Source organism: Capsicum annuum, chromosome 9 (assembly GCF_002878395.1).
Source record: "Capsicum annuum cultivar UCD-10X-F1 chromosome 9, UCD10Xv1.1, whole genome shotgun sequence".
Taxonomy (NCBI): Eukaryota; Viridiplantae; Streptophyta; class Magnoliopsida; order Solanales; family Solanaceae; genus Capsicum; species Capsicum annuum.
Genome location: NC_061119.1, coordinates 52,126,851 through 52,141,487, shown reverse-complemented (window position 1 = coordinate 52,141,487; position 14,637 = coordinate 52,126,851). Strand labels below are relative to the sequence as shown.

The following is a 14,637-nucleotide window of genomic DNA, read 5'->3' as shown; positions in this document are numbered from 1 at the left end:
CAGGCCATAGAGTCAGAGATTATCCTCAGTCAGGTTCTTAAGGACAGTATAGTCATCCTTCAGCTCAGTCAGGTCACCTGAATCAACAAGGTGTCACTTCCAGTGCCTCCAGTGGGTAACCCCTAAATAGGTTTTGCGCACTTCAGTCCAGACAAGATCAGGAAAGTTCTCCTGATGTGGTCACTGGTGTGTTACAAATCTCCCATTTACATATTTATGCTTCAATTTTGGATCCTAGATATTCAATCACAATTCAGTTCGTAGGTGCCCCGTCCATCGTCTCATGCTTTTCCTTAGTATCTCTGCCAAGTCAGCATTCTCGAGGGACATAGTGTCCCAAGGAGGAGGTGCACCATAACCCCCAAGCTATCATGATCTAAACCTTTCATTTCTCTTCATGTAGCAAGTCCAATTGAAGTAAGGGGTCCTTATACTTGACCCTCAAGTCCCAATGTCAGCCATATGACCATCCTCCTATCATGACATGTATCCAAGGAATCAATTTAGTTCATGTGTCATGATTTAGGCTTAGTCATTTCCTCATATTCCTGTTCATGCATATTCAGTCACGTATTCATTAATTCGTTCAGACATGTACTTATGCATCAAACATGCATGTTCAGAATGTAAGCTCAGTTTATCAGACCAGTCATATAATCATGCTTCAGTTGTTCATGTCTAGTTCAGTATGTAAACTCAGTCTGTCCGTACTCTCTCAGCTTAACTAGCAATATTTGAGGATAAATGTTCCCAAGGGGGAGATATTGTAATACCCCATATTTTGCTAGTCTAGATTAACCCTCAGTACATGGGTTATCCTAAATAAATTTTTTAGAATACTTAGTAATTTTTATATTTGAGCCTGCCATTGTGTAGAGAATTTAATTAACTTTCCAACGATATAAAATTTTCCTAAATCAAACAACCAGGTTAGGAGTTATGGCGATTTTAAGTTTCAGTCGTTAAACATCATTATTCAGGCTAGTAGCGCATTGTGGAGTGTGTTAAAATAGCAATTGTCAATTTCTAGTGAACCAATGCATTCCACTGCATCGCAGTGCTCTTCTAGTTTATAAAAAAGTGGCAACGCGATACCACTGCCTCATGCCACCATGCAATTTCCCAGTCATCATTTTCCAGTGGCCCAGTGTGATGGCGACGCGTCGCCCTAGGGATCCAGATCAAAAAAATTTATCAAAAATTCAAGTTGCGCCCAGGGTTAAAATAGTCTTTTCTCATGATTTTATTCTACCCAGATATGGAATTTAAGCCTTAAAAACGTGTAAAACCCTTCATTATTCACTTTTTTCCAAAATCAAAAGGTAGTTCTCTCTCAAGAAAACAAACCCTAGCTCTCAAGAATTAAGGTCAATCCCAAGAATTTCTCCAAGAACTCATCAAATTAAGGTATGTTAGATGTTCATTCATGGATCCTTACCTTCCATGGAGCCCAAGAATCCTTTTTCAATATACAAGATTTATGATTTATGATTTTCATATTTGAATTTGAATGAATTCATGTTCATGGTGTTGTTTGAGTTTTAATCCATAATTTAAGTTACAAGTTCCAAGAATTGATTCTAGTATATGCTGAATTACATGATATTCATGATAAACCCTTCAATTTGCAAGTTGATTATTGTAACTATGTTAACCCTAAGTGTTTATGATTTAATGAACCAAGTATGCTTTATATGTCTTTGATAAATTGTCTATGAGAATGAAATAAAGCCATTATAGCATGCTAACATGTAATCCCCATTCATGTACAAGTTAATGCATTACAAGTGTTTGATGGAATGTCTTTATGAATGAATTATGACCAAGTGAACATTGTTATGTTATTCAAGATTATGCTTTTCTTTACTTTTCATGTTGCCTTGTCGTGGGGGTATTTAATATCTGATAATTTAGCTATTTACCTAGAGCCAGTGTCAGTTACACAATAGTATCAGTCATGTCATGATCAATAGTACTCTCAGTCCATTACAAAACTCAGTAGAACTCAGTTAATTACAAAACATAGGAAAACCCAGTAATCTCAGTGAGTTCAGTCCAGTTCAGTCCAGTATAACAGTTCAGTGTCTTTCAGTTGGTAGTAGGATTCAACACTGAGTGAACCCAATGATGGGGGCTCACCTGCCAGCAGAGGATATGATCCTTAGAAGCAATCCTTGCATTCCAAAACTATATAGCTAGGATGAGACATCACACCTGCCAGTTGAGGGTTGATGAGGTGCTCTACCTACCAGTAGAGGGTACCACCATTCTCATTTAGGGAACCTACCAGTAGAGGGTTACTCTTCAGCTTGTCTTTACTTATGGCACGATACTGACACCCTTCCAATTAGGGTTACAGATTGGACCCCAGCTCAGTTATCGTATCTTATTTGGGGCATTTTTTTAAATGGTTACCTCCCACAGTTTTAGTTTCGGTCTCAGTATTCAAAATAAAACTCAGTTCAGTTCTATAGAATTAGGACTGTCAGATACAGTCACTCAGTTAATAGTAATTCAGATTATCAGTGATCCCAGATTTTTAGTATATTTAGTTATCAGTTATCAAATTTAGTTCCAGTATACTTAGGTACAGTAGGCACAGTATGTTCAGTAGTTACAGATCATCCATGTATGCTAATCCAGCTCTTGCATATCATTCAGTTAGTTATTATTCATGCATATGAACCCATGCATTTATCCTTACCTCATTTAGCATACCAGTACATACCCACGTACTGATTGCATACCCGTTTCTTGTGCTATGATGTTTTATATCATAGGTTCAGACGCTCAGGTTCCTGACCGCGCTTAGCCAAATTCAGCCACCAGTAGCAGATTTAGCAGTGAGTCCTCATCTATCAAGAATATGCTTTTATTTTAGTACTTGAGCTTAGCAGTCTTTTAGTAGATGGAGTTAGTTGGGGGATTGTCCCATCAACTCCACTTTTAGAAGACTTCAGTTAGAGGCTTTTCAAACTATATTTTCAGACAGTATTCTATTTTGTAGATATTATATTTTTTCAGTATTTTAGATGTTTTGAACCTTATGGCATTTCAGCCCATTATTCTGCATTTATTTCTGTATTATTGTTCAGTGCTCACAGCAAATACCATTCATGGGTTAGCTTGTAGTCCTTTGGGATCGCCAGCACTATGTGACAACTAGGGGGTAGTATCGGTTCGTTACAGTCTCATAATTCAGAAAAGAGGATCATGAGCTCTAAAAAGAAGCAAAAGAAAACTCGTGGATCAGATATCACAATTTCTCTACAAAGATCAAGCACTCAAATCCAGTTCATCAAGATTCAAGATCAAGACCTCAAGATCAAGACCGCAAGATTCAAGAACAAGCTCAAAAGTTCTTGAATTCAAGCACAAGTCAAGATCAAGTTCAGCAAATCAACAAATCAAGTTCAAATTCAAGATCAAGCTTTAAGCATTTGAATTTATATTTGAAAAGGTGAATCACAGGATTCATAGAGATTGTAACACTCACATTGAAATCAATAAAATGATTGTTGCAATATTTTTATTGTCCCGATTTATTATTTTTTGGTCTCAAAATTTTATTGTCCAACAGTATGTTGTTTCTGTTCTCTCTCTGTAAAACTCCCCTTTTCTTGTGTGAGGAACTCCAGTCGAAGATTCGTGTAAAGACTAAAGTTATCTCCACTAAAATATTTGAAACAATCCTCTATCATGAATACGATTTTACACCATGACATTATATGATTTAGTTCATATTTGTATGTAATTACTTTTTGACTAGTGAAAATGTGTAGACTAGATTCTTCAAATTTAATAAACTAAAAAATATACATTAATTAATCATATATGATACAAAGATACAGAATAAATAAAATATACCTGTAAAAATAACATCTCCTATCAAAAGATACAAAATAAATAAAATATTTATAATTAGTCAACAAAGAAACTTATAGATATCTATAATCTATAATATATTAAAAGTGTGAAAACCCTTAGAAAAGTGATTTGAACTTTTTTCCCTTCATAAAAAAACTCTTCTTAGACAAAACTGTCTTTTCACTATTTTTTTAATTTATTATTTAATTATTTTTTATTATATTAACTAGACTTCCTAAAATATATGAGACTCCTAAAATATATGGTAGGAGAATTAATTAATATTTCTCTTTCTATTGTTCAATTAGGAAAATACTCCTAAAATAGGACTCTATTAAGGAAATACTTCTATAAGTACTGAGATGTACGTTAATCTACAGAACAAATCGTTTTGTCTATTGGGAGAATATGATTGATGCTCATCTAACTTGATTCAATTGCATATCTAGATCGGTGGATGCTTGATTTTCTAACTCTCAACTTCTTCACTATTTTTGTCAGCATAATAGAATTCAACATGTGTGTATATATATATCTTCTTTATTTTCATTCAAAATCATTCTTTAAGGTCAAAATTTTCACTCAGACAAGAATTAGTTGAATCAAAATCGAATCTTTGTGATCATTATTATATTTTTTTTTTATAGTTTATAGGTCGTAGATGAATGTCAGTTGGCTTTGAAGAATTTCTTGTACAAAGGTTAGATTTAATTGTATTGTTTTGATATTTTTATTATCTTATTATTTTATTTTAATTTACAAATGCTAGATAAATGTGAGTCAGCTTTGAATTTTTTTTTAGGTAAAGGTTATGTTTAATTGTATTATCGTAATATCTCTATTAGTTTATTATTTTGTGGTAGTTTACAGTTTGTAGATGAATTCGATCGGCTTTTAGAAATTTTTGTGTGTAAAATTTAAGTTTAATTGTATTGTTTTGATATCACTTTTATCGTATTATTTTGCTGCAGTTTATAGGTGATAGATAAATGGTGGTCGGCTTTGAAGAATTTTTTTATGCAAAGGTTAGGTTTAGTTGTATTATTTTGATATCTCTATTATCGTATTATTTGTTATTATTTACAGGTGGTAGATGAGTATCGAACGACTTTGAGAAAATTTTTGTGTATACAGATTAGATTTAATTGTATTATTTTGATGTCTCTATCAGTGTATTATTTTGTTACAATTTTCATATGGTTGATGAATATCGATCGACTTTTTAAAATATTTTTGGTAAAGGTTAGGTTTAATAAATAAATTCTCCATCTTTACATACTCAAAAGATATTAAATTTAATTACTATATCTATCTTTATTATTTAAACAAATATCCTATTTAGTATAATGTTTAAACTCATCAAAGTGATGCACACGCACAAGGTACACCTAAACTAGCTACAAAGAAAGTTATAGATATAGATTATAAATAGATGTAGATTTAAATTTAAACTTTTCTGTTAAATCTTTTTGTATTGTCTTACCATATATTTTAGATTTTTTTCCTTTTATCGTATATTTCAAGACTTTGTTTTCACCTATAGAAGGAAAAAAATATACCAACATTAATTCTCCGTTTATTTTCTCTTATTATGTAATTTAGCACTCCTTAATTTTAAATATTAAAATATAATTAAATAATAATTTAAGAAAAATAATGAAAAAACGGTTTTGACTATTGCAGAGTTTTTTTAATGAGGGACAAAAAGTTCAAACATTTTTCTAAAGGTCTTTACACTTTTAACATATTGTAGATGTAGACATAGATATATACATTGGACATAGATAGTAGATAGGCTTAAGTTATCGACAGACACTTAAAGTTGTCCCGAAATTCACTTAGACCCCTCAATTAAGGCCTGTACCTATCAGGCCCCTAACCTACTCGAATTTTGATTCATCTAGGCCTTTTTTTTGTCAATCAGGTAAAACAAATAAGTGTGTGCAACACACACACGCTGATGTGGAAAAAATAACCAATTAGAAAAAAATATATGGCAAAAAAAATAATTATATGGTGGAGCTGCTGATTTTGTCCATTTTTCTATTTAATTATCATTTAATAATAATTTTTTAATTAAAAAAATAAAAATAAAAAAGCACCCCCACCCATCCAGTCATCGTCTTCACCCACCTCCCCCATCATCTTCACACACATACACACAGAGTCATCATCTTCACCCCCTCCCCCATCGTCTTCACACACAAAGTCCCCTACCCCACCCCACCCATCCCGTCGTTTTCACCCACCTCACCCATCCCGTTGTCTTCACCCATTCTTAACCATAATCAATGAAAATCCATGTGAACAAACCAAGATATCACGGAAAAACATCATCCAAACAGACACTAAAAAAGAAAACAGAGCATCAATCAACATCAGCCAAGTGGGCAATGGTTTTCGAACCAAACTCGGCTTAAATGACAGCAAACATAGAAACCATTTAATTAATTTATACTCAAAATGTGGTTATTTTGACAATGCACGTAAACTGCTCGACGAAAGTCCTGAACCAGATTTAGTTTCTTGGTCATCTTTAATGTTTTTTTTTAGATTTGTCTAGTATGTAAAAAAGAAATCTCAAATCTGTTGGTTGAAAAACAGAGTAGGAATAGAAAGAACGAGAAAAAGTATAAGATTTGAAAGTTGTAATGGTAATCTCCATTCTTTCCGATAAAAAAAAAAAGGACGGCAATGGTGAAGCTACAGTTCTTAACATTTTTCTTTCCACTTCTCATATGGGATAAATTGAATTTTCAATTCTAGGGATCTAAACAGACCACTTGAATTTTTAATACAGCACCACCTAATGGATTATGGATAAGTTTAATTTCCTGAAAGTATAAAGGAAAAGAAGATAATAATTACCTATACTAATAAAGTTTAAGAAAACAAAGAATGATGGAAGAGGGGGTATCGGAGGAGGGGGGAGGGATTATGGTTGAGCCTTTTCTAAAAAAAAATAAATATATATTATTAATAATTTTTTGGGATCCTCAGTGCTACTTGACACATTTTTTTCGCGATTTAGTCAAAAAATTACTCCTCATGCGCCCCTATTGAGTGAAAACACGCAGAGTACCATGTAGGTAAAAAAGGTCTGATTAAATCAAATTCGGGTGGGTTAGGAGCCTAATAAGTACAGATCTTAGTAGAGGAATCTAAGTAAATTTTTGGAATAACTTCAAGTGTCTGGTATTATTTATTTTTCAATAATTAAATGACTTATAATTAATTAGAGCGGTATAGTAAAGTTATTTTTTATATATTATTTATAAGGTATGTCAAATGAAAGATGGACTTAGCAGTATTCATAACCAATACACCTTTTTTTTCCTCCAAAAATCTAGCTCAGCCTAATCCCTATAAAGCCTCCATTCTGTAGTCGACGAAATCAAATTGTTCCAAGTCTCCACATGTGACAGCCACACCATAAAAATTTGTATGTCCTCAAATTTTTTATTTACCCTGTCGTTTTTACTAATTTACTTGTGTACCTTCTAATTTATGTTTTACTAATGCTTTTTTTTTTTTTAAATCACCCGGTGTCTGGTATCCACTTTTCTTTTTAGGAGTTTGATTATATTCGGAATCGCCCCGCGTCGGGCCTCATTTGGAGGAGAGCTCTCAACAGAGTGTTTGTTCATACCTAGGGTCAAACCCTCGACCTCTGGGTAGGTTGGGGCAGCCCCTTTTACTAATAGTTTGTACTTCTGATTTTCAATTACCTCGTCTAGGTCGTATCATTATTTTTAATTGAATGTTGTAGATATTTGAAAATAATCAGAAGAGGAATTGGAATTAGGAGGTAATTTTGGTTGATTGACACAATTCTAATATTAAAAAATTATTGTGCTAACTAATGATCCAATTTTTTGTTTTGTTTACTTGTTGCTAAACTAAGGTTAAGTGAGATGTCGAACAAGTACTTCTTTTGAGTTATTTCACAAGATAAGAGTTAAAGTCGACGTACATCTCACCATCTCACTTATGGAATTAGACTAGGTATACTGTTGATGCATGTGTTTGTTGGGACAGACGTTCGGTCAGTATTTCTATGTGATGGTTCATGTTTCATAGAGAATTCATAGCTAAAATTATGGGTGGTAATTTCAGCTCATATTTGTAAAAAGAGTCCATTTAATTCATATTTAGTGAATTGGATCATTCATATTTTAAATGGGTAAATATAGACTTCAACTCATTTTAAAACCTCATACAAATATGGATAAAATGGGTAAAATATAGATATCCATTTAAATATAGAGATCACCCACATATGCTTAAAGTTTCGATTTTTTTTTCTAATTTCTTTTCTTCAACTTTTTTTTTCTTTCCTTTTTCCTTTAATTTACTTTTTTTCTTTTTCATTTTTTTTATTTTTTTACTCATTCCTTATAAAAAAATTTCTTTCTCATTTTTTCATCTATTTTTTTTTTTTCTTTGTATTCTTTTTTTTTTTTCGCTTTCCCCTTTCTTATTCTTATTTCATCATTCGTATTCGCTTGAGACCTACATAGGTTAATAAATATAAGCTTCTAATTATCCCATTTAGCCTATATAATTCATAACATCTCTTATCAATTAAATATAATCCATAATCTCACACCTTTATTATTATTTTTTCCTATCTTTTTTTTATTTTTTTATTTTTTTCTTTCTTTTTTCCTTTAATTTACTATTTTTTTCTTTCTTTTTTCCTTTGATTTAATTTTTTTTCTTTTTCATTTTTTCCACTTATTTTTTACTCGTTTCTTACACTTTTTTTCTTTCTTCTTTTTCATCATTTTTTTCTTTTTCAATTTTATTTCTTTGCATTCTTTTTTTTATTCTGTATTTCTGTTTCCCCCTTTTTCATTCTTGGTTTGTCATTTTTGTCATTTTTCTTATTTTTTAATATTTTTTTCCTCATTTTTTTTGTCTTTGCATTTTGTATTTTTTTACTTTAAATTTATTTGTATCATACTATATATTTCAAATAAATTTATTATTTGTATTTGAATAGTTTAGTTGTCAATATGTGTAATTTATTATTTGTATTTGTATACAAATAAGTATATGAATTAAAATAAACATGGGTTGTAGTGCAGTGGATGAGGATGCTCCACCCTTAACCAGAGGTCGAGGGTATGACCCTGGTTATGGAGAAAACTCTGTTGGAACCGCTACCACCTTAATGGGCCCTGCAACACCCAATCCGGATTACTCGGGGCTTCAATGCTGGCACTGGACACTGGATGAAAAACCAAAAAAAAGTATATGAATTAATTGTATTTTCTTGAGACTAAAATTTGTATGGCTGAGAATCCACATAGCCCTCGAATTATAAATGTTGGGCGAATATAAATCAATATGTGTTTATGATATTTCGTTATCATAAAAAAAAGAAGCAAACCAAAAATAGAAAAAAAAGGTAGAAAGAGAGGTAGAAGTTAGAGATAGAAAAGAGAAAAAAGCGTAAAGAAAGAATTGAAGAAAAAAAACAAAAAAAATCCAAAAGAAAAAATAATGAAAAAGGAGAAAAGGAAAAAGAAAAAAGATGATGGTGAAAACAAATATACTGAGTGGTTACGATATTTTAGTCATCATCCATAATTTGTATTCGACTTAATCATGTTCTTCGAAAGTAAAAAAAATATAAAACATAAAATATAACCAAAAAGGAAAAAAATGAGAAAGAAGTAAAAGCAAAAAAATAAAAAATAGAAAAAAAGGAGACTAAAAAGGAAAAGAAAAAAAATAAAAAAGAAAGAGAAACAAAGGGCAGAGGGTAGAGATAGAAAATGAAAAAAGTAAAAAAAAACTAGAGGCTACATACATAAAAGAGACAAAAAAAACTAAAAAGAAATAACTAAAAAAAAATGGAAAAAAAAGTCAAGTTAATATGATATAGAAGTTTTAAGTTTTTGATTTAGGAGTTAAAGTGGGTTGAAACCATTTTTACCTAATCCATATTTGACCAAATCCATATTTATACATATTTATATGGGCGGATTGCAATCCAAATCAATTATACTCGATCCATATTTAACCCGTCCAAATCCAATCTAATCCGCTCGTTTGCCACCCCTAGCTAAAATATACCTAAACTATCATTCTTTTCCAAGTTTAATAACTCAACTATACTATGTGATATATTTACCTACATAAACTATTATCTTTTTGCGAGTTTTATACCTCAATGATCATTGTCGTTGTAAACACACCTCGATGTTGAGTTAAACACGCATGTCATCAATTGTGTACAAATATTTGGTCGACTCAGCATCGAGGTGTGTTTTAATGCAAAGGAACTGATAGTTTAGGTAGGTAAAGAGACAAGTTTAGGTAGGTAAAGAGAACAATCGATAGTTGAGGCATGAAACTTGCAAAAACAGTGATAGTTTAGGTGTGTTTTTGACTATTAACTCTTCCATAGAAATCGACATTTCTGCTTTGGTTGCAGGCTTCTCTATGATGTGTTAAATACCTGCTAGTTGTCGTAGTAGTAAGAGTGTAAGATTTTCATTCCCTAGTTAATTTATCCTGTCTCATATACAAATAATTATGAAAGAAGATGAAGCTTTATTTTTTCTGGAAGGACTTGTTCTATGCCTCAATAAGATGTAATCTTTTGACAGGTTTTTACCAGGATAACATGGTTCTTTTATACTTTTTGTTGACGTTTGTGATATGATAGTGTTACCATTACTAATACAGACTTCTTCAAAAAAAAAAAAAAGGGGCAGCCCGGTGCACTAAAGCACCCGTTATGCGCATGGTCCGGGGAAGGGTCCCTCCACAAGGGTGTATTGTATTAACCCTACCTTGCAATTCTGCCAGAGGCTGTTTACAAGACTTGAACTCGTGACCTTCTCGTCACATGACAACAATTATATTTACCAAAATTGCGTTAGAATTGGACTTATGTAGTAAAAATTGAGTACAACAATATTAAATTGAGTAACTCTACTAGTTGTGTAACCCTAGTAGTTGTGATGTCCACTGTAGAAATAACTCTAATGGTTTAGTCAAAGAGTAGATATATTATATATACAATTTTGAGCTAGAAGTACAACAAAATCTATAGATTTTTTCATGATTCATGAGTTCGGGGAGTTTCTTTCTTTTGATGTAAGTAAGGTGGACCCTTGGATACAGCAGATCATTTAATTGTCTTTCGGTACTATACTCCGAAGAGGCCTGCAAACCGCACATTCTATCTTGGTGTGAAACTTTTTACTTGCTCAGACGAAAACAGTGAAACTTGGAAGTGGCAGAAACTGGTACTCAACCAGAAAAGCTTTAGGGTTAATATTGCAAGTATGTCTCTTGTAGTTTCTCGTCTCTCCATTTTTGTTACTATGTTTTGTTTCTCGTAGTTTCTGTTGTTCTTACTCTGTATTTTTGTTATTATCTATTGTGACGGCTTTGGACTATTTTTCGTTGAGCCAAGAGTCGAACCTCTGAAGTAGGAGTAAGGTCTGTGTATACTCTACCCTCCCCAACAACATTGTGGGATACACTGGGTGTGTTGTTGTTGAGAAATGTGTAGAAGCACGTTTCACTTTTCCCAATTCGATCTTACATAGTATAAATATTCACTCAGAATGTAAGATCTGTATGCAAATCACTATAGCTTATGGCTGAAATTGACGTTATAGAAGCAGATAACTAACTGAACTTCTGTAAATTGTTTGCTTTTCTCTTCCTTGTTTCTCTATTCATACATTTTTATGAAAAGGGACCGTCACATCGTCAAATCCCATCCTTAATTTGTCCAAACAATGATAGCCTGTTTGAGTTTTAATTGTTCATATTATGAAACAGTTTTCTGACACTTGTTTCTCCAACTTTTCTAAGGTTGATTTCCTTCAGAAACCTATAAAGAGCTCCCTTTTTTTCTGGTGTACGTGCTACAAGAATAGTGGATGAAGTTGATGTCATTGAATTCGCTCAACAGATGCTGGGCTTAAAAGAAAACAAGTATGAAGGAGATAAAAGCAGAGGAATGAAACATGTAGAGAATATTCAGAAGATTAATCTCCCTAATTATCCAGAAATTATCTTATTTAACATCCTAGTGAAGATTCCGCCAAGAGACATTCATAAGAACGTCATGCCCATCTGTAAACAATGGAAAGAAATTGTCTCCGGAGGTTATTTCATTGAGCAGAATTTCACGGAGTTGAAGTTAGAATTAGTGATACAGTCAGGATTAGGAAGGCATAAGAAAACAAAGTTGATAAAGATTGGAATTAGAACTTGAATGTGAATCTCTTGAACTTGGACTAAGTAAATTACGCAAGATTCATTCTAGCTGTGGTGGATTTCTATTGATGAGTGAACCAGGAGACTGTGGGAAGCTACAACTGATAAATCCATCAACAAAGTTCTGCCTCACTATCCCTAGATGCCCTTCACTTTGCCCACATAAAGCTTGTAGTGCAGCACTTGCATTTGATTCTTGGACAAAACAGTATAAAGTAGTCCATGTTGTTACAGATTCTTATGGTTTCGAAATATTTAATTTGTGTGGTGGTGATGATGAACATTGGGAACGAATTCCTGGTCCGTGGGAAGATCTAAATGATCGGCCATTTGACCCACTCAAATTTTTCTGGAAGGATCCAGTGTCGATAAATAGAAGGCTTCTGCATTGGCATGTTGATTCAACTAAATATTTCATTTCAATGCAAGTAGAAGAGGAAAAATTCAGTAGAATCTCTCTTCCAGAAGGTGCTAAAGTGATTAGTAAAACGAATGGTTATGCGTTGATAGACTTGGGTGGATTCTTTTCTTTTATCAACTGCAATTTAGAGATAAAAATGGATGTTTGGATTTTGGAAGATTTTCGAGGGCGAGTCGAAAATAATTCTGAATAAGAAATGGAATGATCACTCGCCGATGATCATTTATGCCATATTATAAGACTTCATTGTTCATGAAATGCACAACATTTTCCATTTGAACTTGGTCCAAGAAACATAGTATTGTGGCAGAGTTGACAAATTATATCTGTCCACACAAATCAGCAAGACAGTGTGACAAAAAATTGCCAAAACTGGGAAAACTAGTTGCTGTAGCTGGAGCGAGGAACGGTGAAGTATTGATTCTAAAGCATAAGACGAACTCTAGCTTATATCTATACGACACGAAGAGTAGAGTGATGAAGACTTTCAGCAGTAACATGAAGAAATTAGAATCTTTTGTACCTCAAAAGGACAGCCTCTTTTGTATGAAGAGGATTTCTGTGTCGTGATTTAATTTGGTGTTTAGCTTAGGTTAGAGATGTGCCTAAAAGGAGTCATTCTGTCTTGCTTGGGATTAAGGCGTAATCTTTACTGGTGTTTTAAGTTATCCATTTGGTACCTTGTCTAGATAAAATAGTGAGTTTTTCTTGTCTGCATTTGAGTTACTTCTTTGATAATTGCTGTTAGATCTTCTCTTAGAACAATTGAAATTTGAATGGGAGTATTTCAAGTCTTTTTTTCCAACTAAACCTTAAAAAGGGATCTTCTATCTGTCTTTGAATAGAGATGTTTGAAGGCTTGTATGCGTCCACCACCAGTCAAGGAACCAGGTCCTTGACTGAGTCTGACTACTAATGGACAATAACACTGACAAGAGATTGCGAGTACTAATAGCTGAAAATAGTAAACACAAGATTTTATGTGAAAACCTATTTGCTCAAGGAAGGAACCACGACTTACCTCGTAGAATTTCCCAAGAACTTCACCAACTTCAAGCAACCGTGATTACAGTCTCGAGTGACCATAAGGATTAAACTCTTAATCCTATCCACCTTGTAAAACCTCTAATACAAGACTTGTGCAGCAACTCTTCCACACACTTCAGATTAATTAACTCTTGTTGATATTCCTAACTCTATCCAAGAAAACACAAGGATTAAACGCTTAATCCTATCCACCTTGTAATACCTTTATTACAAGACTTGTGAGCAACTTTGCTACACACTTCAAGCCAGTTAACTCTAGTTCACACTCATAGGTAACTCTACCCAAAAAAATACCAAAGAAAAGATGAGAACCCAACTTGACTAAACTTTAGTTGATGCAGCTAAGTAACTCTAGTTACGACATAACCTAAAGACATAGACAAGTTCAATATATATTATCCTTTATAACATATGAGAAGATTTACAATTTAGCACAAAATACAATGACCTAGAAATTTTCTCATTGAATGAGATTGGAAGTTGCTACTCATTTGTTGTTGTGTACCACCTTTTCCTACAAAAATGACAGTTGTACTGTTGACTTCCAGTAAGTTCAACACCCGATTGACCTGGTCCCTCATCTGGTCACTATGAAACATGATTCCTCTAAGAAATAGTTTCTGTTAAGAACAAGATTTTTCGAGAAGATATTTGCACAAACTTGTGCAGTATTGTCAAACACCAATTGACCAGATACTCATACATCTCAGGTACCAGGTCTCTTTAATGCAGTTTGTCAATCACTAGGAACAAATGTCTTAGATGTTAGTTCAATGCTTCAATGTCACATATCACCTGCACATATTTGAACTAGAAAAAATCCCTTGGAGAAGTTCTTGGTTAGCAAGGTTATAGATACATCCACAATATGAACCTGGTCCTTAAATAAGTTTGTTAATCATTAAAACTACGAGTTCAACAATTTTTCTCTTTATAATGATGACAACTTGACAATCAATGTAGCAGCACATTCAGAGAGTTTTCCTATCATCAACACTTATTCCTTTTTCAGATTCTCCTGCCAACTAGGAGTATCAGGTCCCTTATTAGTT

At 33.0% G+C, this 14,637-nt stretch overlaps 1 long non-coding RNA gene across 1 annotated transcript; it reads left to right on the top strand.

Annotated features, from left to right (window-relative positions):
• The first annotated feature begins 7,163 nt into the window (after positions 1 to 7,163).
• On the top strand, positions 7,164 to 13,255 carry LOC107842809. Its single transcript, XR_007044800.1, has 2 exons — positions 7,164 to 7,309; positions 11,710 to 13,255. It is a non-coding gene; the product is annotated as an uncharacterized LOC107842809 (long non-coding RNA).
• The last annotated feature ends 1,382 nt before the right edge of the window (positions 13,256 to 14,637 follow it).